We start from the raw sequence: 24,950 nt of genomic DNA on the forward strand, positions 1-24,950 counted from the left end.
AAATCAAGCATCAAAAGCCCTTTCATTAACCACAGGGATTCAGGCAATTTTTTGATCGCAAAGCGCTTTCTCACCTTGTCAATATCTCTCGTGTATTTGCCGGTGTTTCCCGATTCTGCCTGTCTCTCTGGCTCTGTTTATTCTGTGTGACCACCTGCAGGTTGATTTTGAGCGAATACCTGTGCTTGTGTCTTGTCACATTAAGCAAATGAGGAATTGTGGCGCCTCTCTCCCTGACACTGGGGAAAGAGTGAGACAGTCTTTGGAGCAAGAGTCTGGTTATTGTGAAACGGCAAAGAAAACAATAAATCTTAAATTACCCGGAAGAACATTGACCCCGACGTGATTTGAACACGCAGCCTTCTGATCTGGAGTCAGACGCGCTACCGTTGCGCCACGAGGTCCGAAAATATAAACCGCGCTGTTTTCATATACACACGTTCCACAAACACTGTTTCATTCCTCCTGCCTTCTCCTGATTCCTCAGTGTCATTCACAGAAGCGCCTGATGCCCTCATTTGTTTAACGTACCAAGCAGACACAAACACAGGTATTCCTTCAAAATCAACCCGCAGGTGGCCACAGACACAATAAACAGAGCCAGAGAGAAAGACAGAATCGGGAATCTCCGGGAAATAGACAAGAGATATTGACAAGGACCAAAGCGCTTTGCGATCAGAAAATTGCCTGTGGTTAATGAATGGGATTTTGCTGCTTGAGTTCCTGATACGCCTTGGGCTTCTGGAGAACTTGTTTCGGAATTTGCAGAAACGCGGCTCAGACATGTTGTTGTGACCGGGCCGGGCCTGACTGCAATCAGCGACAATGAAATATAGTTTCGACTGGCCCGGCTAGCTCAGTCGGTAGAGCATGAGACTCTTAATTTCAGAGTCGTGGGTTCGAGTCCCACGTTCGGCGGTATTTATTTTGTAAAAATTTTTTGTTGCTTTCAAAGCGTCATTAATTGAGCGATAACCTTGTTTTGCACAATGAAAGAAATGCGAACTGAGAAAATACTGCAGATGCTGGAAATCTGAATTGAAACAGAAAATGCTGGAGATACTCAGCAGGTCAGGCAGCTTCTGCGAAGAGAGAAACAAAGTTAACGTTTCAGGTCGATAACCTTTCGTCAGAGATAATGGAACAGATTTTTAAGCAAATGCAGGGGATTCTATGAGACCATGCCTGATCTCCTGCCTCAAATCCATTCACCGGCCCTATCGCCATATCCCTTGATGCCCTTACCAGACAGAAATCTACCGACTTCTGTTTTGAACATACCCAATGACTGAGCCTCCACAGCCATCTGGGGTAGAAAATTCCAAAGATTCACCACCCTCTGTGTGAAGAAATTTCTTCTCCTCTCAGTCCTGAATGGCCTAACCTTTATCCTGAGGTTGTGGCCCCTGGTTCTAGACTCCCCAGCCAAGGGAAACATTCTCCCAGCATCCAACCGATCAAACCCTGTAATAATTGTGCATGCTTAATGAGATCCCCTCCCATTCTTCCGAATTCAAGAGATTGCAGGCCTAGTTTACTCAATCTCTTCTCATACGAGGTCAGTGACAGTCTTGCAGATGGGGACTTGATATTCGGTAGTGGGGTCATGGTCCAGGCGGAGGTAGGAGGAGGTGTTGGAGAGTTGGCGTACAGCTTCCGCTAGGTAGAGGTCGGTTCGCCAAACAGCAACAGCACCACCCTTGTCAGCAAGTTTTGTGCTTTGCATGTTAACTGTTAACTGTTACCCATATCTCATTTTACACAATATATGGGCTACTCCAGCTCCTAATTCTTTTGTTTTATTTGTTATTTCCACACACAGGAGAGCAATCTCGCCCCTGGACAAGCAGAAGGAGCAAGTTCCAACAAAATGAATCCGCAAACGTGATAACTGCTACACTGTGGAACCGTCTCCACTTTCAGTACCAGGTCAGATGGAAATGTTAGAATTTTTTGAGGATGTAACTGGTAGAATAGATAATGGAGAACCAGTGGATGTGGTGTATTTGGACTTTCAGAAGGTCCCACATAAGAGATTGGCGTGCAAAGTTAAAGCACATGGGATTGGGGGTAAGGGACAGACTTAGATAGAGAACTGGTTGGCAGACAGGAAGCAAAGATTATGTCTAAACGGGTCTGTTTCCAAGTGGCAGGCAATTACTAGTGGGGTAGGGCAGGGATAAGTGCTAGGACTCCAGCTACTCACAATATATATTAATGATCTAGAAGGTTGAACTAGATGTAATAACTCCAAGTGTGCAGACGACACAAAGCTGGGTGGGCATGTGTGCTGTGAGGAGGATGCAGAGAAACTCCAGTATGATTTGGACAGGTTAGGTGATTAACAGAAGCATGGCAGATGCAGTATAATGTGGATAAATGTGAGGTTATCAACTTTGGTGGCAAAAACAGGAAGACAGCTTATTATCAGAATGTCAATAGATTGGGAAAAGGGGAACTGCAATGAGACCTGGGTGTCCGTGTGCACCAATCGCTGAAGGTAAGCATGCAGGTGCAGCAGGTGGTTAAGAAGGCAAATGTTGGCCTTTATAGTGAGAGGTTTCGAGTACAGGAGCAAGGATGTCTTGCTGCATTTGTACAAGGCCTTGGTGAGACCATACCTAGAGTATTGTGTGCAGCTTTGGTCACCTTATCTGAGGAAGGATGTTCTTGCCATGGAGGGAGTGCAGCGAAGATTCACCAGACTGATACATGGGATGGCAGGAATGATGTATGAAGACAGATTGAGATGATTAGGCTTATATTCGCTAGAGTTAAAAGAACGAGAGGGGATCTCATTGAAACTTACAAAATTCTAACAGGACTAGACACACTAGATGCAGGAAGAATGGTCCCGATGGTGCGGGAATCCAGAACAAGCGGTCACAGTCTAAGGATAAGGGGTAAGCCACTAAGGGCTGAGATGAGGAGGAATTTCTTCACCCAGAGAGTGGTGAACCTGTTGAATTCTGTACCACAGAAGGCAGTTGAGGCCAATTCATTAAATATATTCAAGAAGGAGTTAGATATATTTGTTAAGACTAAAGAGATAAAGGGATATGGGGAGAAAGCAGGGACAGGGTATTGAATGTGGATGATCAGCCATGATCTCATTAAATGGCGGAGCAGGCTCGAGGGGCCGAATGGCCTACTCCTACTCCGATCTTCTATGTTTCTATGTGAATGGAGCAGGTGAACTGCTGAATCCCACTTTTAAGGGATGTCCCAAAGTGCTTGACAGTGGTGTGAAATTAAATGAGTTCCGCTTGGTAATTAAAAGTAAAGACTTTCAGAAGTGGAATTGGAACCCACGTCGCCAGAGAACACTGCGATCTGAACGCAGCGCCTTCGACCTCTCGGCCATCCTGACTTCTTCCATTAATTTCGGCATCTCATCACTTCCACATGAAGAACGTTTCCGTCCGGGTGCATGTTCAATGCTGTTGAAGGCTCAGTTACCGGGATACCATCTCCCCCGGGGTTTTCCTGAGCTTGTGCTCGGTGTATGGGGAGGTTTTTTCCATGTCCCTGGAATCTTGCAGCTCCAGGGATGGGTAGTAACAATCTGAGCTCTGGAGCTGGGGAAAAGCGATTAATTAATGGGTTTGTTTTCGGGCCTGAAATGCGGCTTAGATCTGTTGGTATTAACCGAGGCCGGGGCTGCGAGATATTTCAGTTTGTTCACGTTTAATCAGAGGAATATCCGCAGTCAGGAGCTGAAAGGACCAAGAGCTGAAAAAACACCAGAAAAAAGATAAGAAATATCAGCAATTGTGATCAACTCTTTAATGTGTGTTCTGGCAGTTTAGTGGTTTAATTGTTTTAATCAACATTCATTAACCGAAAGCGTTGTTTTGCAGAATGAAAGAAATGCTCACAGTGAGGGACAGTCGAAAGTTGAGTAATTTAACTTTAATAATTTGTGAAAGTTTATTCATTGCCGAAGATTTATACCCTATCAGAATTTACGCACTGTGTATTTTAGGAGTCTGCTTTAAATTGTTCGTTGCTTCTGACACAAGAAACCTGTTAAATTTATTTCACAGAAAAACAATGTTTCCGCCCGAGCACCTTTCGCGAATGAGGCAAACGTGATAACCGCTACACTACGGAAACCTGTACTTAATTCAGCATCGAGAAAGCACTGTTCAGACAGAAGGGACACTGCAGAATCGCTCTTTCTGCAATGATTTCCTTTCACTGGCATTTCTCTGACCGAACTGCACAAGTCAAAAATGTTCCTTTCACCTCATTAAACTGCCGAATTTTCTTCCCTCTGGTTTAACCCAGGGGTTTCAATTGTTCTGCAAACCATGAACCAGGTTCACCTGAATTCCAAGGTGTGTAAGGAAATGAAGCATCAAAAGCCCTTTCATTAACCACAGGGATTCAGGCAATTTTCTGATAGCAAAGCGCTTTCTCACCTTGTCAATATCTCTCGTGTGTTTGCCGGTGTTTCCCGATTCTGCCTGTCTCTCTGGCTCTGTTTATTCTGTGTGACCACCTGCAGGTTGATTTTGAGCGAATACCTGTGCTTGTGTCTTGTCACATTAAATAAATGAGGAATTGTGGCGCTTCACTCCCTGACGCTGGGGAAAGAGTGAGACAGTCTTTGGAGCAAGTGTCTGGTTATTGTGAAACGGCAAAGAAAACAGTAATTCTGGAACTACCCGGAGAAACAGTGACCCCGACGTGATTTGAACACGCAGCTTTCAAGATCTGGTTGATTGAGACGCGCTACCGTTGCGCCAATTCAGTTGAATTGTGAAAGATTATTCAAGGATCCTGCAGCTTTACCTCGGTTCACAACAGCAGATCTAAGCCGCGTTTCTGCAAACTACAAACCATGTTATCCAGAATTCCAAGGTGTCTACGGAACTCAAACATTAAACTTCCCTTCATTAACCACAGGGGTTCAGGCAATATTCTCTGATTCTATAAAACGTTATTAAAGTTTGACTGTCATCCGGTATACATGTTAGCAATTCCTGCAGTGTGCAACAAAATGTTGTGGGTGGATTATTGATAATAGAAACAATTATGAAGTGTCTCACAGACTTCAATGATCCCTTTACAACGTTAGATAACTAAAATCTATCAATCGCAGGTTAAAATGAGCAATTCATGTTGCATCTTTGAACGAGCAATCCAATCAGTCCCACTCCGCTGCTCGTCCCCCATAGCCCTGCTGACACTCCTGCCAGTGGAAACTGTTTCCCACATAATTTTGATCACCTCTATTAAATCTCCCCTGACCAGTGGTTAATGGAGTTCAACGCGGGCAAGTGTCAGATCATCCACTTGGGGCCTAGCAAAGATTGGTCAGTGTGTGGTCTGAAAACATCATGTGAGAGAATAGGTTTTTTCTGTGAAATAGCCGGTCCCGATAAATTTTACAAATCTTGCCCCAGATCGCTGCTCTCTCAAGCAATGAACATTGTAAACCATTCTCCTAAAATGCAATGTGTAAAATGAGATATGGGTTAACAGTTCAGGAGATGCAAAGAGCAAAATAAATGAATGATGTTTCGACTGCCCCTCAGTAACCATATTATCATGTCTTTCATTCTGCAAAATAAAGTTACCGGTTAATTAATGGTGATTATAGCAGTTTGTGGTGGTTCGTGTAAATCGCCACCAAATAAAAGAGTTTTAACTTCGACGAACGATAAAAAAAAGGTTTAATTACCAGAACAGAATAATTACAGCAGGTAAGGTAGCAGGTAATATGGCTGACTGCAGGAACACCATGTTGTAGGTCTTACCAGACAAGATTGTTACAGCAGGTAAGATAGCAGGTAAGATGGCTACCTGCAGGAGCACCATATTGTAGGTGTTGTCCCAGCGGGGACTCCGCAGGGACTGCGTCCCAGTCCCGTGGGGAGCGAGTCCTAAGCCTCTTCCCGCTCCACTCTTTATTCCCGGGCTTATTGTGTCACGTGACCGCGTCGTGACGTCAACACGTTCACGTACGCCCAAGCGGTCACGTGACCTGCGCCGTTATGGGTGCATCTCCCCAATACGGAAGCAGGCCTTTAAGGCCGAAGTCATTAGGCCGGGCTATGCCAGTACTTACTGCGGGAGCAGAGAATCTCTTCGCTCCCGCCTTCTGGCCAATGCAGCCGAAGTCGCGGTAGGCCGGACTATGCCGGCGGCCGCCTTGAAAGCCCGAAACGGGCCGGCAGCCAATGCGCATGCGTGGTGACGCGTGACGTCAACGCGTCAGGGCGACAACAAACGCGCATGCGTCACGTGATACGTGACGTCAGCGCGTTAAGTCGGCTCTTAAAGGGGCAACGGCCTAACAGATGAATTAAAGCGGTAACAACCCTAACTGGTAAGTAATACAATTAAGTAAATTAAGTACATACAGTTAGGTAAGTTATACATGCATAACTAAGTTAGTTAAACTAAAGGAAAGTAAGTTATACATGCATAAGTTAAGTTAAAGAGAATTATGTATCTCTATGTATAGAACAATCCGTGGGACCGCTATAAGTTCTTATTTATTCACATTAGATGCATGTGATTAATTTAATAAAATTACATCGCATTCATGAACAAGAAACGGTGATATCAAAATTTCTTCCCCAACCGGGAATCGAACCCTGCTCGCAACACTGATAGGAATAAGTTATTGAATCATTTACTGGTGCCTCGAAAAATGTCACACTGCTAAATTAAAATCACTGCTATAATGTGTTTCGGTGTTGAAGGGGATTGAAAAAAGCCCAGACTGCGCCCGCGGTGAGAAAGAGTTCGAAATTACAAAGAATTTGGTGCTGCGAAGTAACCGCTGAGCGAAAGCTGACACCGATTGAAGGACGAGAAACCGCTCAATATAAAGGATGAGCTCACAAACGTTAACTTTCTGTATTCTGTGTAAAAGGACTCTCAAATCCTTGAATATACTCAATGACTGAGCATCCACTGCCCTCTGAGGTTGAGAATTGCAAAGATTCACAAGCCTCTGAGTGAAGAAATGTCTCCTCATCTGAGTCTCAAATGGCCGGCCCCTTATCCTGAGACTCTGCCCCCTAGTTCTAGACTCTCCAGCCAGGGGAAACAACCTCTCAGCTTCTACCCTTTCAAGCCCTCCAAGAAAATTGTACCTTTCAATGAGAACACCTCTCGTTCTTCTAAACTCCAGAGATTATAGGCACAATCTACTCAATCTCTCCTCATAGGACAATCCTATTATCATTGAAAACAATCAGGTTTGATTCCCAGTCAAGGATTTGAGTTCTGACAAAGACAATTGAAGTCTGTGAGAATCTTAATAATTGTATTAAAACCAACAAAAATGTGTGTTGCACACTGAAGGAAATTGTAACATGTTTGCTGGGTGGCAGTCAAACTTTAAAAACTTTCTTCATAGATTCATAGATGTATAGCAAAAGGCGACTGTTTTATTCAGCGTTTTCGTAGCGTAGTGGTTATCACGTTCGCCTCACACGCGAAAGGTCCCCGGTTCGAAACTGGGTGGAAACATTTTGTAAATCATCTTCATTTAAATCGTAGAAAAAACGATCAATTCGCATTTGTTATGCAATGTAACAAAGTCCTGTTACATTTGTGTTATTCTGTACAGTTGTGCACACACACAGAACACGACGGTTTCGCTCGCTCACTTCCGTTTCCAGCCCTGACCGTGCAGACAGCCCCTCTCAAAGCTGCACATTCCGGCTGCTTTCAGTTGAATTGTGAAAGATTATTCAAGGGTCGTGCAGCTTTACCTTGGTTCACAACAGCAGATCTAAGCCGCGTTTCAGCAAACTACAAACCATGTTTTCCAGAATTCCAAGGTGTATACGGAACTCAACCATTAAAATTCCCTTCATTAACCACAGGGGTTCAGGCAATTTTCTATGATTCTATGAAAAGTTATTAAAGTTTGACTGTCATCCGGTATACATGTTAGCAATTCCTGCAGTGCGCAACAAAATGTTGTGGGTTGATTAATGATTATAGAATCAATTATGAGGTGTCTCACAGACTTCAATGATCCCTTAATACCGTTGGTTAACTAAAATCTATCAACATACACTTAAAATTCGTTTAGGTAAATTTTGTCAAGGTTTAAAATTTTAAGTTTTACATTTATATTTCAAAACATTCAATTTGAATTTTAAATCATAGGTTGATACGGCACAGAAAGAGGCCATGCAGCCCATTGAGTCTGCGCTGGCACTTTGAAAGAGCTCTTCAAATAATCCCACTCCCCTGATGTTTCACACAGAATCACACAGAAACCCCACAATGCAGATAGAGGCCATTTCGGCCCATCGAGCCTGCACCGACACATATCCCACCCGATCCCCGTAACCCCTACACCAACACAGATCCCACCCTATCCCCGTAACCCCACGTATTTAATCCCCCTGACACTAAGGGTCAATTTATCATAGCCAATCAACCTAACCTGCACACCTGCAAATTTCTCCTTTACAATGATTTATTCAATTCTCTTTTGAAAGTTACTATTGTGTCTGCTCCACCGCCCTTTCAGGCAGCGCATTCCCGATCACAACAACTGGCTGCGGTAAAAAAAACTCCTCATCTCCCCTCTGGTACCTTTTGCCGGTTAGGTTCAATCCGTGTCCTCCAGTTACCGACCCTCCTGCCACTGGAAACAGATTCTCCTTATTTACTCTTATCAAAACATCTTGTAAATTTACAAACCTCGATTAAATTTCCTCTTAATCTTCTGCGGAAAAACAATTGCAGCTTCTCAGTCGCTCAACATAACTGAAGTCAACTCATCCCTGGGGCCACTCGCTCTTTGTGCTTGTCTCTCTTTTTTGTCTCTCCCTGTCACTCTCTTTGTCCCTGCCTCTCTCTTTGTCCCTGTCTCTCTCTTTGTCTCTGCCTCTCTCTTTGTCCCTGTCACTCTCTTTGTCTCTGCCTCCCTCTTTGTCCCTGTCTCTCTATCTGTCTGTCTGTCTCTTTCTCACTCTGTTCACAGTTAGCTTCTAGTTCTGATCAAACACTGCAAGTTTTAGTTTCACGTTAGTATAGTGGTGAGTATCCGCGCTTGTTACGCGGGAGACCGGGATTCAATTCCCCGACGGGCAGGTTATTTTTTTTAACAACCCCAATTTTTTAATTTCTTCCCAGTTCCTTGAAATGCTCCCTGGAAAAGTTGAACTGAAAAAGTTCAAGTGAAATAATTTTAAAAGATTTACCGACATAAGAAGAACTGCATAAAAACTTCCTGCACCTGTTCCTCGTTGGAATCGTGCTCTCCCTCTATTTCCCTCTCACTGTTGTGTGGGGCAGAGAGGAGTCATAACGGCACAGGATGAGACCATTGAATGCTTAATTAAATTCATTTATTTTGAATATGTGACCATTTATTCTTACTTCCGTGGTGTGAAATGTTATTTATTTGGAGATTTCTTTTATGCTTATGGGATTCCGTACATAAAGCATCATAGGAATCCCCTGTGTGATTGGTTGGCCTGGCCAACGGATGCTGCCGAACCATGAGCGCCAATGGTACCCGTGGGCCTTTATGCTTGCGTACGCCAGCAGGCCCAAGACCGCAAGAGTGCGAAGCTCCGGAGACACCAGTTAATTGGGATTTGTTTCTCGGTTCGGAGGCGTAAGCCGGCGCCAAACCTCCGATCGCAATTTCAAGGCCCATCGTATTTTAGGAGGCTGGTTTAAAATGTTTATTACTTATGACATCAGGAATCTGGGGCAAATTTTGTTCAATATAACCGGGCCGGTTATTGCGCAGAATAAAAATGTTCCACTCGAACATATCCACCCGGGCTCGATTTGGGAACTGTTCATGTAGGAGGGGAACATGATCGTCGCTGCACTACGGAAACCGGAGCGTTAGTGTCCACGGAAAAGCGAATCAGCAGCGAGCATAAATTCTGATGGTGATCATTTTCAGATTCAATGCAGTCAGCCATTAAATAAAGTGAATAATTTTACAGTGAAAAGATTTGGAAGTATTACTCGCATCTGTGCCTTTAGTTAAAGTTTGTGGCGTCTGACTCCCGCTCATGTCTCTGAATAAGAAAGGAGAGGCTTGACATTGACCAGACTGCAATGCGCCTGGTGTTTGTGAACTCATCCTTTATATTGAACGGTTTCTCATTCATTGACCGGCGTCAGCGTCAGCTCAGCGATTACTTCGCAGCACCAACTTAATTGTAAGCTCGAACCTCTCTCACCGCGGGCGTTGCATAGTGATTTTATCGTCATTTTCAATCCCCTTCTTCTGCACCGAAACAAATTGTAGCTGTGATTTTAAATCAATGCTGCGTGATTCATAGCGATCACCTTTAAATGATTCAGAAAACCAGTCCTTTCACCTCCGTAACACGGGATCGATTCCTGGTGAGAAAAGTAACTTTTATAACACAGTTTTAAAATCAAAATCTGATGAAATTGACTACATTCAGCTGATGGGAAAATTTAGAATTGTTTTAATTACCATTAATAAACGGATAACTTTATTTTGCAGAATGAATCAATTAATAGCTTTGCACCATTTAAAAAATATTCTGTTTGTCTATTCTTCCTACCACAGTGAATAACCTCACATTTCCGTACATTATACTCCGTCTGCCGCCTTATTGCCCGCCCAATAACTTAATCTGTCTATATCCCATTGTAGGCTCTTTGTGTCCTCACAGCTTACTTTCCCACCTAGCTTTGTATCATCAGAAAACTGGGATACATTACACTCTGTCCCTTCATCTAAGTCCGTAATATAGACTGTAAATAGCTGAAGCAAGCGCACTTGATCCTTGCGGCACCCGACTAGTTACAGCCTGCCAATCTGAAAATGACCCGTTTATCCCTAATCTCTGTTTTCTGTCCGTTAACCAATCCTCTATTCTTGCTAATACATTAACTCCAGTCCCATGAGCCCTTATCTTGTGTAACAACCTGTTACGTGGTGCCTTATCGAATGCCTTTTGGAAATCCAAATATGCTGCCTCCACTGGTTCCCCTTATAGTTCCAATTAATGCCTGAAGCAGAACATCCCGTTGTGCCAATGGAGCCTGTTTGTCGGACAAGGCTACATGTAAGGAAGGAGTGTGGTAAGGAGATAAGTGAAGTGATACTTTGGTAACAAGGTCGGGTAATAAAAATAAAAGTGCTGGAAACACTCAGCAGGTCAGGCAGCTTCTGTGGAGAGAGAAGCAGAGTTAACGTTTCAGGTCGAAAATCTTCCATCAGAAGGTGGCCAGTTGTGTTAGGTTACACTATTAAACGTGCAAATAGTCACGTAGTAGATGTAAGGAAAAGATATCAAAAGTTTGGAACAGATACTTTAGAATTCGATAAAGGTTTGAGCAACTTGTATATCGAACTCGGAACTATAAAGTGTTGGAGTTCCTCGGCTAAAATTCGCAAAGATTTGTTTAAAAGATGTTGTTTATTATACTTCTAATTGTTGCAGGATTAATAAATCTGACATTTATTGTTGCGAACACTTTTACTGCTCTGCGCGTTTCCCAGCTGTGCTCGGAGCGCCGTCCCCTTCAGTCCATCGCTCACAGGGTCTGTTCCATTCAGCGTTTCTATTCTCTGGACCTTGGTGAAATTTCATAGATTGAAAGCGACGCGTCTCAACCCCGAGCTCGTCACCGACTCGCTAACCACTGCACAGCGACCACACTCTGCTCCCGTGAGATGGAGGCCCAGCAACTGTTTCAAGCTCGAGTGCAGTTACAAGCAGAACTCATTCAAAGAAAGTCCAAGTCATTGAGGCGCCTGATTCTTTGCACCTTCCCAACGTGTTGAGATTCATGTGGGGGTGATTTGGGCACGCCTTTCTCCACATTGCAACACTTCAAAGGTACTTCAATGGTTATAAAGCGCTTTGGGACGTCCTGAGTTCGTGAAAAGCTCTGTATCAATGCCAGTGTTTTTTTTTGTTGCAGAAGTTCGAACAGCAAGTTCATAATTCGCGGGCAAAATAAGTGTTCGTCTGGGATTTGAACCGGTGACCTCTCGTCAATTTCAACTAATAACCCCGAAGCAAGAATCATACCTCGAAAGCAACGAGCCAACTGATAGATAATATTGGAAATAAGAGCTAACCATTGTAAAACCATTTTTTCTGTGTGGTTTTACTTGATGATCAGAGCACTTGAGACCGAGACAATGACTTTGCCTTTTGGACCTGTCTTCTCAAGCGCCGCCCGGTCCCAGACCTACAGTTAATGAGCTGTGGTTCAGATATTGGATGGGATAAAAATTGATAAAGAGGAGGTACTAGAAAGGCTGGCTGTAAAGCTTTTGTTTATATTCTCTTCTGGACGCCGGTTTGCTGCAGCTCTCTTTTTCCCATAACATACTGAAAACCAAGGAGCCAACTGGTTAAAAGTAGTGGAGATAATAGATAACTATTGTAAAAACCATTTTGTGTATGTGGCTATTCTTGATGAGCAGAGCACTTGAAACCGAGACAGTGACTTTGCCTTTTGGACCTGTCTTCAGAAGCGCCGCCCGGTCCCAGACCTACAGTTATTGAGCTGTGGTTGAGATATTGGATGTGATAACAATTGTTAAAGAGGAGGTACCAGGAAAGCTGGCTGTATTTATGTCCATAAGTCACCAGGGCCAGATGAAATGCATCCTAGGATGCTCAGGGAAGCACAGGTGGAAATTGTGAAGTTACTGACCACAATCTTCCAATTCTCATTGGATACGTCGGTGGTGCCAGACGTCTGGAGAATTGCAAATGTTACACCCTTGTTCAAAAAGGAGTATAAGGTTCAACCCAGCAACTACAGGCCAGTCAGCTTAACGTCGGTAGTCAGGAAGCTTTTAGACAGGATAATCCTGGACAAAATGACTGGTCACTTGGACAAGTATGGATGAATTAAGGAAAGTCTGCACGGATTTGTTAAAGGCAAATCGTCTTTTACCAACTTGATTAAATTATTTGATGAGGTGAAAGAAAGGGTTGATGAGGGAAATGCGGTTGATGTGGTGAACATGGGCTTCCAAAAGGCACTTGATAAAGTGCCGCATAACAGGCTTGCCAGCAAAGTTGAAGCCCATGGAATAAGAGGGACAGTGGCAGCATGGATGTGAAATTGGCTAAGAGACAGGAAACAGAGTAGTGGCGAACGGTTATTTCTCTGACTGGAGGAAGGTGTTCCCCAGGGGTCGGTACTAGGACCACGGCCCATCTTGACATATATTAATTATTTGGAGTTAGGTGTCCAGGGCGCAATTTCAAAATTTGCTGATGATACAAAACTTGGAAGTATAGTGAGCAGTGAGGAGTGTAGTGATAGTCTCCAAGTGGACATGGACAGGCTGGTGGAATGGGCGGACATGTGGCAGATGAAGTTAAATGCAGAAAACTGTGAAGTGATACATTTTGGTTGGAAGAATGAGGAGAGGCAATATAAATTAAAGGATACATTTCCAAAGTGGGTGCAGGAACAGAGAGACCTGGGGGTATATGTGCACAATTCATTGAAGGTGGCAGGACAGGTTGAGAAATCAGTTTAAAAAGCTTATGGAACCCGGGGCTTTACAAATAGAGGCATAGAGCACAAAAGCAAGGAAGTTATGATGAACCTTTATAAAACACTGGTTCGGCCACAACTGCAGTATTCATGTTCCAGAAAATGTTATTCTGTGCAATAACCGGTCCTGTTAAATTGAACAAAAGTTGCACAAGACTCCTGGTGACATAAGCAATGAACATTTTAAACCAGACTCCTGAAATACATTGGCCTGGAAATTGCGATCGGGGGCTCGCCACCGGCTAAGGCCTCGGAATCGAAAAACAAATCCGAATTACCTGGTGTCTCCGGAGCTTCGGACTCCTGCCGCCCTGGGCCTGCTGGCGTCCGCCTGCATAAAGGCACATAGATCCCAGGGGCGCACACGGTTCGCAAGCATCCCTGAGACCACATGGGCCAGACCAACCAATCAAAAAGGGGGGTTCCTATGAGGGTAATGGGGATTCCATTTATGTACAGAAACCCCATAACATAGTCGACATCTCCAAATAAATAACATTTCACACCACGGAAATAAAAATAAATGATGACTTGTTCAAACTTAATGAAATTAATTAAACATTTAAAATGCAGTTTTTAATTTTATGAAATATATATTTGAACATTTTAAAGCGGGCCAGAGTTTACCTAAACTAATTTAAAATGTATGTATGTGTATATCATTAAAAAAAAATATTTTAACATTTATTTTCACCCGTGCACTGTCAAAAGAAGGTCTTACGCCTGCTATTAGGCTGGATAGCTCTTTCGACCAACGTGGACACGAAGGGCCGAATGGCCTCTTTCTGTGCCGTAAATTTCTATGATTCTATTACCAGCTGTAAGGGTTTCCTGGGCATCCGCTGGGCAGTAGTTAGCCCAACTCTGCACCAGCAAAAGTGATGTTATAGCGGATGCGGTGGCTCTGTCCCAGCGAAACTTGACAGATCACAAGTTCTGGGCTTTCGGGCGTGCGGAAACCTGGAACTTGCGGCGTGGTTCTGAAGGCGTACGAGAGCCTACGCTGTGCATTCGCTGTCGGAAGCACCGTAAAATCCGGGCCATGGTGTAAAATGAGATATGCATAACAGTTCATCACATAGAAAGCACAATACACGTTATTGAAGTATCTTTAGCATTTAATTCATTCTGCAAATTAAGATTATCGGTTAATTAATGGTAATTAAAACATTTGCTCACATTAGATACATGTAAGTAATTTTAACAAGTTAGTTTAAATTAATTAAAGACTGTAACAAAAATTGCTTCTATGACCAGGAATCGAACCCGGACTATAGCGGTAAAAGCGCCGAATCCTAGCCACTAGACTACCAGGTAACACAGAATAATAATGCGATAATTGTAAATAGAATGGGTCAATCCGTATTGGATACAAATTGGTTTTGATTGTTTACATCAAAAAGCAATTCATGACACTGCGGCTTACAAATCTAGTTACATGTACCTGAAGCTATGATAAATTGACCCTTAGTGTTAGGGGGATTAAACACGTGGGGTTACGGGGATAGGGTGGGATATGTATTGGTGTAGGTGTTACGGGGATCGGGTGGGATATGTGTCGGTGCAGGCTCGATTGGCCGAAATGGCCTCTATCTGCACTGTGGGGTTTCTGTGATTCTGTGATTCTGTGATTTATTGGGGTGCATTTATCTTCATTCGAAACCTCAGTAAAATGCTCCAACCTCTTCTGTTTCCCTCATACCGGCTGTGCAACAGCCACAACTCAAATGTAACCTCACAAAACGCGCTGGCGTCTTCCAGTTCTATATCTGTATATAGAGAATTAATGACAAAAGGTCATTGACCTAAAGGTTACACATACATGTAAAAATATTTATAGCATTCTGGACTCAACATCGAGTTCAACAATTTCAGACCATAACCTCTGCTCCTATTTTTTCAGATGGCAGCTGTTGATGATTCTGCCATTCCCATTTACACCTCCTCGGCTCCCATCTCTCCTTCCTTTACTTGTCCCATTGCCATCTCCTTTTGCCTCGCACCTTCATCCCTTTTGTCATTTAATCTCTCCTGCCTTCCACCTTATCACTAATATTGCCTCTTGCTGTTTCCTCCTCTCCCCCATTTGCCTAAAATCTGTTTCATCTCTAACTTCTCCCAGTTCTGACGAAAGGTCATCGACCTGAAACGTTAACTCTGTTTCTCTCTCCACAGATGCTGCCTGACTTGCTGAGTATTTCTAGAATTTTCTGTTTTTATGTCAGATTCCCAGCCTCTGCAGTATTTCGGTATTGCATACTTTACTCCAAATAGACTCACATGCATTGATAAATATTGTGACGGTGCAATGCAACGTTCCCTAATGGGTAGGATTCAGCGTTCTCTTGGATTTGATTCCAGGTCAGGGGAGTAACAGTTTTTAATTCGAGACCTGATTTAAATGAATTACATGACTTTCATGTGGAAAAAAGAATAATTGGTTTAAACATCATTTATTAATCCATAAAGTTATTTTGTGGAACTTCAATCATTTAATTAGCCCTCAGCATGTGATGAACCTTTATCCCGAGCTCATTGTATTTTTGGAGCCTTGGTGTAAAATGTTGAGTGTTTGTGACACGGACCCAGCCCCAGAATCGCCACTGTGAAAGTAGGAAACTGCTCGAAATACACAACAGGGCGGGCAGTTTGTGAAAAACAATTAAACTTTTGGCGTGTAGACTTTTCACAGAAATGGAACCAGCTTCGTGTGACAATATGAGCTGTGACTGTGTGTACATGGGTGGCATGTTTCTATATCAAGTGAGTGTTTGTGTTCTGATGCGATCCTTTGCATGTCATTGAGTCATACAGTCATAGCGGCACACAAGGAGGCCATTCGGCCCTTCGAGTCCGTGCCGGCTCTCTGTGGAGCAATCCAGTAAGTCCCATTCCCCCCGCTCGATCCCCGTAGCCCTGAAAGTTTATTTCCCTCAAGTGCCTATCCAGTCTCCCCTTGTGTGTCAGTTGTACATTTAATTTCTTGACTTTTATCATATGCATCAGGTTGTCAATATATACATACCTGTGTTTGAACGAGAGATTCTTCTAAATGGATTTTAGGTGTATCAGTGAGCTGGTGATGAATAAATGTGATTGTATCTGTGTGTTATTTCTCAATGTATTTGTGTGTATCTGTGTTCTGTATAAATTTATTTGCGTGGCATTTAAAAGGAATACAGACATAAAGAGCCAGAACATGCTTTTTGAATGAGACAGATTCCCTCAAATAAATAAATCAATAACACAGATGCATGGAAATCTTGGATAAGTGCCTGAAGGAAATAAAATGTGCAGGGCTACGGGGAGAGGGCGGGGGAGTGGGACTAGCTGAAGGGCTCTTGCAGAGAGCCGGCACGGGCTGGACGGGCCGAATGGCCTCCTTCTGTGCTGTATCCATTCTCTGATTCTATGATGTAGATCTATCTGTAAGTGGTGAAAGGCGACTACAGTGATTCACCGCCACCTCGGCGATGGGCAATAAATGCTGGCCTTGCCAGCGAGACCTACATCCCAGGAACGAATATAAAAAATATATCTAATACCAGTACTCATTGTTGTGAGTTAACAAATAAGATATTAATTGTCCAGACTGATATGAGCTGTAAAAGAATAGTGACCCCGACGTGATTTGAACACGCAGCCTTCTGATCTGGAGTTGCGCCAGGAGGTCTAGACAGCGTTTGTTCTGTATTCAAGTTCATATATACAGAAGTATCATACCTGGTTCCTGCTGGACGAATGACACTCACCTGCTTTCGATTCTCAATCAAGGAATTTATGTTGACACAGGATTTGGGAACAGTAAATTACAGAAAGATAATTCAAGTCTGTGAGACGAGTGATAATTGCTTTAATCTTGGTTAATAAATCCATTACTTTCTGTTACAGATTTTGGTGACACTTGTTCCGCGTTTAATTTTGCAAACTGGGAGAGATCGCTGATCGCGGGGAGACAGTGGGAGCTTCAGCGGCCCCACTGTCAGGATGTGGAAGGATTCACGTTCGGGGTGTGCGGGGTAATCAGTGACATTTTTTGTAAAGGGCAGCGGGGGAGAAGGACTGAGAGAATTCAGTGTGGGACAGAAGCTGTTTAAATTGAGGCAGCACATTGCCGATCAGCACAGAGGGAGTTAACTGACTCAGCGCCCCTCTGCTGCTGCTACAGATCCGGTGATTTCCACATTGTAGCGGTTATCAGATTCGAGCCCGCGTGGAAATAAATATGTTTTAAATTTGCTGTGGCGAACAAACAGAGGCGAATTTATTCTCCTGTCAAAAGGGCCACAGCGTCTTCTACCTTGTTCTTTAATTGCTCTTTATTTCACTTCACTGTGTTAGATATATTTCTTATGACTAAAGGGATCAAGGAATATGGGGAGAAGGCAGGGACAGGGCACTGAATTTGGATGATCAGCCATGATCTCATTGAATGACGGAGCAGGCTCGACAGACCGAATGGCCTACTCCTGCTCCTACCTTCTATGTTCCTCTGTTTCTATGAATAGACAACTTTGAGTGAGAGAAAACTGATCCAGAAATATAATCCATTAATCTGCAGGGTGGCCGTCAGTAAGAGGCCTTTTCTCTCTGGATCCGTTAGCGGTTCTGGTTTCAGGCTCAAGATTGCCGGTACTGTCGATAGATTTTTGTTGAGTAAGGGTATTAAGGGTTAAGGAACCAAAGCGGGTAGCTGGAGTGAAGATACAGACTAGCCCTGATCTAATTCAATGACGGAACAGGCTCGAGGGGCTGAATGGCCTCCTGTTCCTATGGAGTCGCTGCAATGCAGTGTACTCGATGCTGGACGGTTTCTGGTGTGTAATAGTTATCGCATTCCGCTAACAGACGAAAACTCAATGGTTCGAAAGTGGGTAGAGGCAATTTACTGCCTTTTCTCCATTCAAGATTACTAAATATGAAAACAGGAATAATTTACATGTTTGTACAAATAAAACACGCATTGTCAGGCGAATTATACCTTTCAAATGGCAGCGTTACAGTGAGTGAAGTAATTCTCAATAATATGTCCCATATAGGACACAGTTTGGGTTGCGGTACTGTAAGCAGGGTTTGGGGAAAATTGGCATGGTTTAGGGAATCTCCCCCTCGCGTGTCGCTACATTAAAGAGGTTCAGAATGCGGAAGCAAAACAACACAGATTAATAGGAAAACACAGGGTGAGCGACGGGATTCAAAGTGCAGTTTCAATCGGTCTGTCTGGGTGTCCTTTCAATAACTAACAAAGAAAGCGCGTCTCCAAAAATGTCCCACACCGTGTTATGATTCAGGAAACTGAGACGGGGGTAGAAATAAGAAAAAAAAACATAGTGATATAGAGAAGAGTAAGAGAGAAGGGGAAAAATACTGTTTCCACGGAGAACTAATGCAGAGACTCCTCTGCTGCGCCTGGGGTGGCCTCCTGCAGCCCGGATACATTAACATCCTAACAGCTCATTAACTGTACGAGTGGGACCGGGCGGCGCTTCAGAAGACAGGACGAAAAGGCAAAGACACTGTGTCGGTCTCAAGTGCTCTGCTCATCAAGAATAGCCACACACACAAAATGGTTTTAGCATGGTTACCTCTTATCTGCATTACCGCCAATCAGTCGGCTCTTTGGTCTAGGGGGTATGATTCTCGCTGCTTGAAACTTGCGAGATATTGTGGGTTGAAGTCCTGGACGTGCACTACTTTTGTCCAAGGATTTTGAACTTGCAGTTGAAACTATTGCAAAGAAAGTCTCCCATTGACACAGCGCTTTTCAAGAGTTCAGGACAGCCCAAAGCGCTTTACAACCATTGCAGTATCTTTGAAGTGTTGTAAGGTTGGGAAAGGTGTGCCCATTTTCCCCCCACGTGAATCTCAACTCTTTGGGAAGGAGTTTGGTGGAAAGACTCAGACTCCTCAATATCTTGGACTTTCTTTGAATGAGTTCTGCCTGTAACTGCACTCGAGCTTGAAACAGCCTCTGGGCCTCCATCTCACGGGAGCAGAGTGTGGTCGCTGTGCAGCGGTTAGCGAGTCGGTGACGAGCTCGGGGGTGAGACACGTCGCTTTCAATCTATGAAATTTCACCAAGGGCCAGAGAATAGAAACGTTGAATGGAACAGTCCCTGTGAGCGATGGATTGAAGGGGACGGCGCACCGAGCACAGCTGGAGAACGCGCAGTGCAGCCAAAGTGTTCGCAACATTAAATGTCAGAGTTATTAATCCTGCAATAATTAGACATACAATTAACAACAACATTTAGACAAATTCTTGCGAATTTTAACCGGAGAACTCAAATACGTTATAATTCCGATCTCGATATACAAGCTAATCAAACCTGTATCGGATTCTAAAGTATCTGTTCCAAACGTCACTTTTACATCCTTTCCTCGCCTCTTCTACGCGGCCCCTCAAACTATTACAGCTGTTCAAATGGATGCATCACCTCACCTAATACAAATTCTCGAACTGATACACTATCTCAAATTAATACACCTCAAAAAAATATAGCACCTCAAACTAATACAGCACCTCAAACCAATTCAGCTCCTCAAACTAATGCAGCACCTCAAACTAATCGAGCACCTCAAACAAATACAGGTCAAACTAACATGGCACATCAAATTATTACAGCACCTCAAACTAGTACACCTCAAAATAATACACTACCTCCAACTAATACAAATTCTCAAACTAATACACTAGGTCATTATAATACAACACCTCAAGCTAATACACTGTGTCAAAATAATACAACACCTCAAAATAATACAGCCCCTCAAAATAATATCGCGGCTCAAACTAATGCAACAGCTCAAAATCATACACCTCAAAATATTACACTACATCAAACGAATACAAAACCTCAAACGAATACAGCAACTCAAACTAATACAGCTCCTCAAACTAATAAAGCACCTCAAACTAATACAGCACCTCAAAATAGTACACTACATCAAACGAATACAAAACCTCAAACGAATACAGCAACTCAAACTAATACAGCCCCTCAAACTAATAAAGCACCTCAAAATAATACAGCACCTCAAACTAATACAGCACCTCAAACTAATACAGCGCCTCAAACTAATAGAGCATCTCAAACTAATACAGCACCTCAAACTAATACAGCACCTCAATCTAATACAGAGCCTCAAACTAATACAGCACCTCAAATGAATACGGCACCTCAAACTAATGCAGCATCTCAAACTAATACAACCCCTCAAACTAATACAGCACCTCAAACTAATACAACACCTCAAACTAATACAGCACCTCAAACTAATACAGTGCCTCAAACTAATACAGCGCCTCAAACTAATACAGCGCCTCAGATTGGGAACAGTTTAAGATAGAGCAAAGGAGGGCAAAGGGCATGATCAAGAGGGGCAAAATAGCTTACGAAAACAAGCTGGCGGAAAATATAAAAACTAACTCCAAAAGCTTTTATAAATATATCAAAAGGAAAAGACTGGTGAAAACCAAAGTTGGTCCATTGCAGTCAGATACGGGGGAATATATAATGGGAAATAAGGAAATGGCAGATCAACTAAATGCATACTTTGGGTCAGTCTTTACGAAGGAAGACACAAAAAACCTCCCTGGGATATCGGGAAAAATAGGGACATTGGCAAAGGAGGAACTGACGCAAATCAATATCTCTAAGAATATGGTGTTAAGGAAGCTAAAGGGATTGAAGGTGGACAAATCCCCAGGGCCTGATAACATGCATCCTAGGGTACTGAAGGAGGTGGCCCTAGAGATAGCGGATGCACTAAGGATGATTTTTCAGAATTCATTAGACTCGGGAACAGTGCCGATGGATTGGAGGGTAGCTAACGTTACCCCACTATTCAAAAAGGGGGGTAGGGAAAAAGCAGGTAATTACAGACCTGTAAGCCTTACATCAGTTGTGGGCAAAATGCTGGAGTCCATCATTAAGGATGAAATAGCGGAGCACTTAGCAAATGGGGACAGGATAGGACAGAGTCAACATGGATTTACAAAGGGTAAATCGTGCTTGACTAATCTATTGGAATTTTTTGAGGGAGTAACTGGTAGAATAGATGGGGGAGAGCCAGTAGATGTGGTGTACCTGGACTTCCAAAAGGCCTTCGATAAGGTCCCACATAAAAGATTAGCATGGAAAATTGAGGCTCATGGGATAAAGGGGAAAGTTTTGGCGTGGATAGGGAACTGGCTGTCAGATAGAAAACAGAGAGTTGGAATAAACGGCTCATTTTCTGAATGGCAGGCAGTAACAAGTGGGGTACCACAGGGATCTGTCCTGGGCCCCCAGCTGTTCACAATTTACATTAATGACCTGGATCAGGGAGTCGGATGCAGCATTTCCAAATTTGCAGACGACACTAAACTAGGAGGTGGGGTGGGCTCAGAGGAAGAGACCAGGAAGCTCCAGAGCGATTTGGACAGACTGGGCGATTGGGCGGATAAATGGCAGATGCACTATAATGTGGACAAGTGCGAAGTTATCCACCTTGGGTGCAGGAACGGGAGGGCAAATTATTATTTAAATGGCAATAGATTGGGAGAGGGGGAAGTACAGAGAGACCTGGGTGTTCTTGTACACCAGTCACTGAAGGCGAGCATGCAGGTGCAACAGGCGGTCAAGAAGGCAAACGGTATGCTGGCCTTCATAGCAAAAGGGTTAGAATACAGGAACAGGGATACCTTGCTGCAGCTGTACAGGGCACTGGTGAGACCACACCTCGAGTACTGTGTACAGTTTTGGTCGCCTCATCTGAGGAAGGATGTTCTTGCCATGGAGGGGGTGCAGCGGCGATTCACCAGGCTGATACCAGGAATGGCGGGAATGACCTATGAGGAGAGACTATGTAGTTTAGGGATGTACACACTGGAGTTTAGAAGATTGAGAGGGGACCTCATAGAAGTGTATAAAATTCTGACAGGTCTAGACAGACTGGATGCAGAAGGAATGTTTCCCTTGGCGGGTGAAAACAGAACTAGAGGACATAATTTAAGGATAAGGGCTAAACCATTTAGGGCAGAGATGAGGGGGAATTTCTTCACTCAGAGAGTGGTGAACCTGTGGAACTCATTGCCACAGAGGGCAGTGTACGCCAGCTCATTAAATATATTTAAGAGGGAATTAGATATATTTCTACGGGCAAAAGGGGTTAAGGGTTACGGAGAGAAGGCGGGGACGGGATACTGAATTAAAGGATCAGCCATGATCTCATTAAATGGCGGAGCAGGCACGAAGGGCCGAATGGCCTACTCCTGCTCCTATCTTCTATGTATCTATGTAAATTAATACAGCACCTCAAACTAATACAACACCTCAAACTAATACAACACCTCAAACTAATACAGCACCTCAAATTAATACAGCACCTCAAACTAATACAACACCTCAAACTAATACAGCGGCTCAAACTAATACAGCACCTGAAACTAACACAGCCCCTTAAACTAATACAGTGCATCAAACTAATGTAGCACCTCAAGTCATAGAAAGATAGAGGATAGAAGCAGGAGTAGGCCATTCGGCCCCTCGATCCTGTTCCTTCATTCAATGAGATCATGGCTGATCATCCAAATTCAGTACCCTGTCCCTGCCTTCTCCCCATATCCCTTGATCCCTTTAGCCTTAAGAAATATATCTAACTCCTTCTTGAATATATTTAATAAATTGGCCTCAACTGCCTTCTGTGCGAGAGAATTCCACAGGTTCACCACTCTCTCGGTGAAGAAATTCCTCCTCATCTCAGTCCTAAATGGCTTACCCCTTATCCTTAGACTGTGACCCCTGGTTCTGGAGTCTCCCACCATCGGGAACATCCTTACTGCATCTAGTCTGTCTATTCCTGTTAGAATTTTTTAAGTTTCAATGAAATCCCCTCGCATTCTTCTAAACTCCAGCGAGTATAAGCCCAATCGACCCAATCTCTCCTCATACGTCATTCCTACCATCCCAGGTAAATCAATAGAGCATGTAAAACTAATAAAGCACCTCAAACTAATACGGCACCTCAAACTAATACAACACCTCAAACTAATACAGCACCTCAAACTAATACGGCACCTCAAAATTAAAACAACACCTCAAACTAATACAGCACCTCAAACTAATACAGCACCTCAAACTAATACAGCCCCTCAAACTAATACAGCACCTCAAACTAATACAGCGCCTCAAACTAATACAGTGCCTCAAACTAATATGGCTCCTCAAACTAATACAGCACCTCAAACTAATACAGCACTTCAAACTAATACAGCACCTCAAACTAATACAGACCCTCAAACTAATACAGCGCCTCAAACTAGTACAGCAATGCAAACTAATGCAGACCCTCAAACTAATACAGCACCTCAAACTAAAAGATCACCTCAATCTAATAGAGCACCTCAAAATAATACAGCACCTCAAACTAATACAGCCCCTCCAACTAATATGGCACCGCAAACTAATACAGCACCGCAAACTAAAAGAGCATCTCAAACTAATACAGCACTGCAAACTAATACAGCACCTCAAACTAATACAGCACCTCAAACCAATACAGCGCCTCAAACTAATACAGCACCTCAAAGTAATACCGCACCTCAAACTAATACAGCACCTCAATCTAATACAGCATCTCAAACTAACACAGCACCTCAAAGTAATACAGCACCTCAAACCAATACAGCGGGTCAAACTAATAAAGCACCTCAAATTAATACAGCATCTCAAACTAATACAGCACCTCAGACTAATACAGCACCTCAAACTAATACAGCGCCTCAAACTAATGCAGCGCCTCAAACTAATACAGCACCTTAAACTAATACAGCACCTCAAACTAATACAGCACCTCAAACTAATACGGCACCTCAAACTAATACAGCACCTCAAACTAATACAGCACCTCAAACTAATACAGCACCTCAAACTAATACAGAACCTCAAACTAATACAGCACCTCAAACATAATCAAAAATAAAGAATGTCAGAAGTGGGATCTGAACCCACACCTCCAGGGGAGACCGCTCGACCATCCTGACTTCTAAACGTTATGTCGGGGCACCTGCAAGTTGATTCTGAACGAATATCTGTGATCGTGTCTTGTCTGCTTATTTAACTGATGCCATCAGGCTCTTCTCTCCCTGACTCTGGGGAAACAGTGAGACAGAATTTCGAGCAAGCGTCTGGTTATTGTGAAACAGCAAAGAAAATATTAAATCTGGATTTATCCAAAAAAGTTGTGACCCGACCTGATTTGAACACACAGCTAACGTTGCGCCATGAGGTCGACAACAACAAGCGGGGATGTTTATATATATAAACATTCCTCAATAAAAGGGCTTTAAAATCCCACTCCCACTCGGTGTCAGACAGCTGCAGAAGCAGCACTTACCTGTCACTCACCGAACGTCTTTTGTTAAACTGTGGTCTTTTTTTCATGGGAAAGCATCA

At 43.4% G+C, this 24,950-nt stretch overlaps 3 non-coding genes across 3 annotated transcripts; 2 read left to right on the plus strand and 1 right to left on the minus strand.

Moving 5' to 3' along the window:
* Positions 1-332: 332 nt before the first annotated feature.
* On the minus strand, positions 333-404 carry trnaw-cca (transfer RNA tryptophan (anticodon CCA)). The gene has a single exon. It is a non-coding gene; the product is annotated as a tRNA-Trp (tRNA).
* A 441-nt stretch (positions 405-845) lies between these two features.
* Positions 846-918, plus strand: trnak-cuu (transfer RNA lysine (anticodon CUU)). Its single transcript has one exon. It is a non-coding gene; the product is annotated as a tRNA-Lys (tRNA).
* Positions 919-7,418: 6,500 nt separating this feature from the next.
* trnav-cac (transfer RNA valine (anticodon CAC)) lies at positions 7,419-7,491 on the plus strand. Its single transcript has one exon. It is a non-coding gene; the product is annotated as a tRNA-Val (tRNA).
* Positions 7,492-24,950: the final 17,459 nt, after the last annotated feature.

The sequence above is a fragment of the Somniosus microcephalus genome, unplaced genomic scaffold (genome assembly GCF_052327205.1).
Source record: "Somniosus microcephalus isolate GS21.2 unplaced genomic scaffold, FLI_Smic_1.0 unresolved_chr4, whole genome shotgun sequence".
NCBI classification, from domain to species: domain Eukaryota; kingdom Metazoa; phylum Chordata; class Chondrichthyes; order Squaliformes; family Somniosidae; genus Somniosus; species Somniosus microcephalus.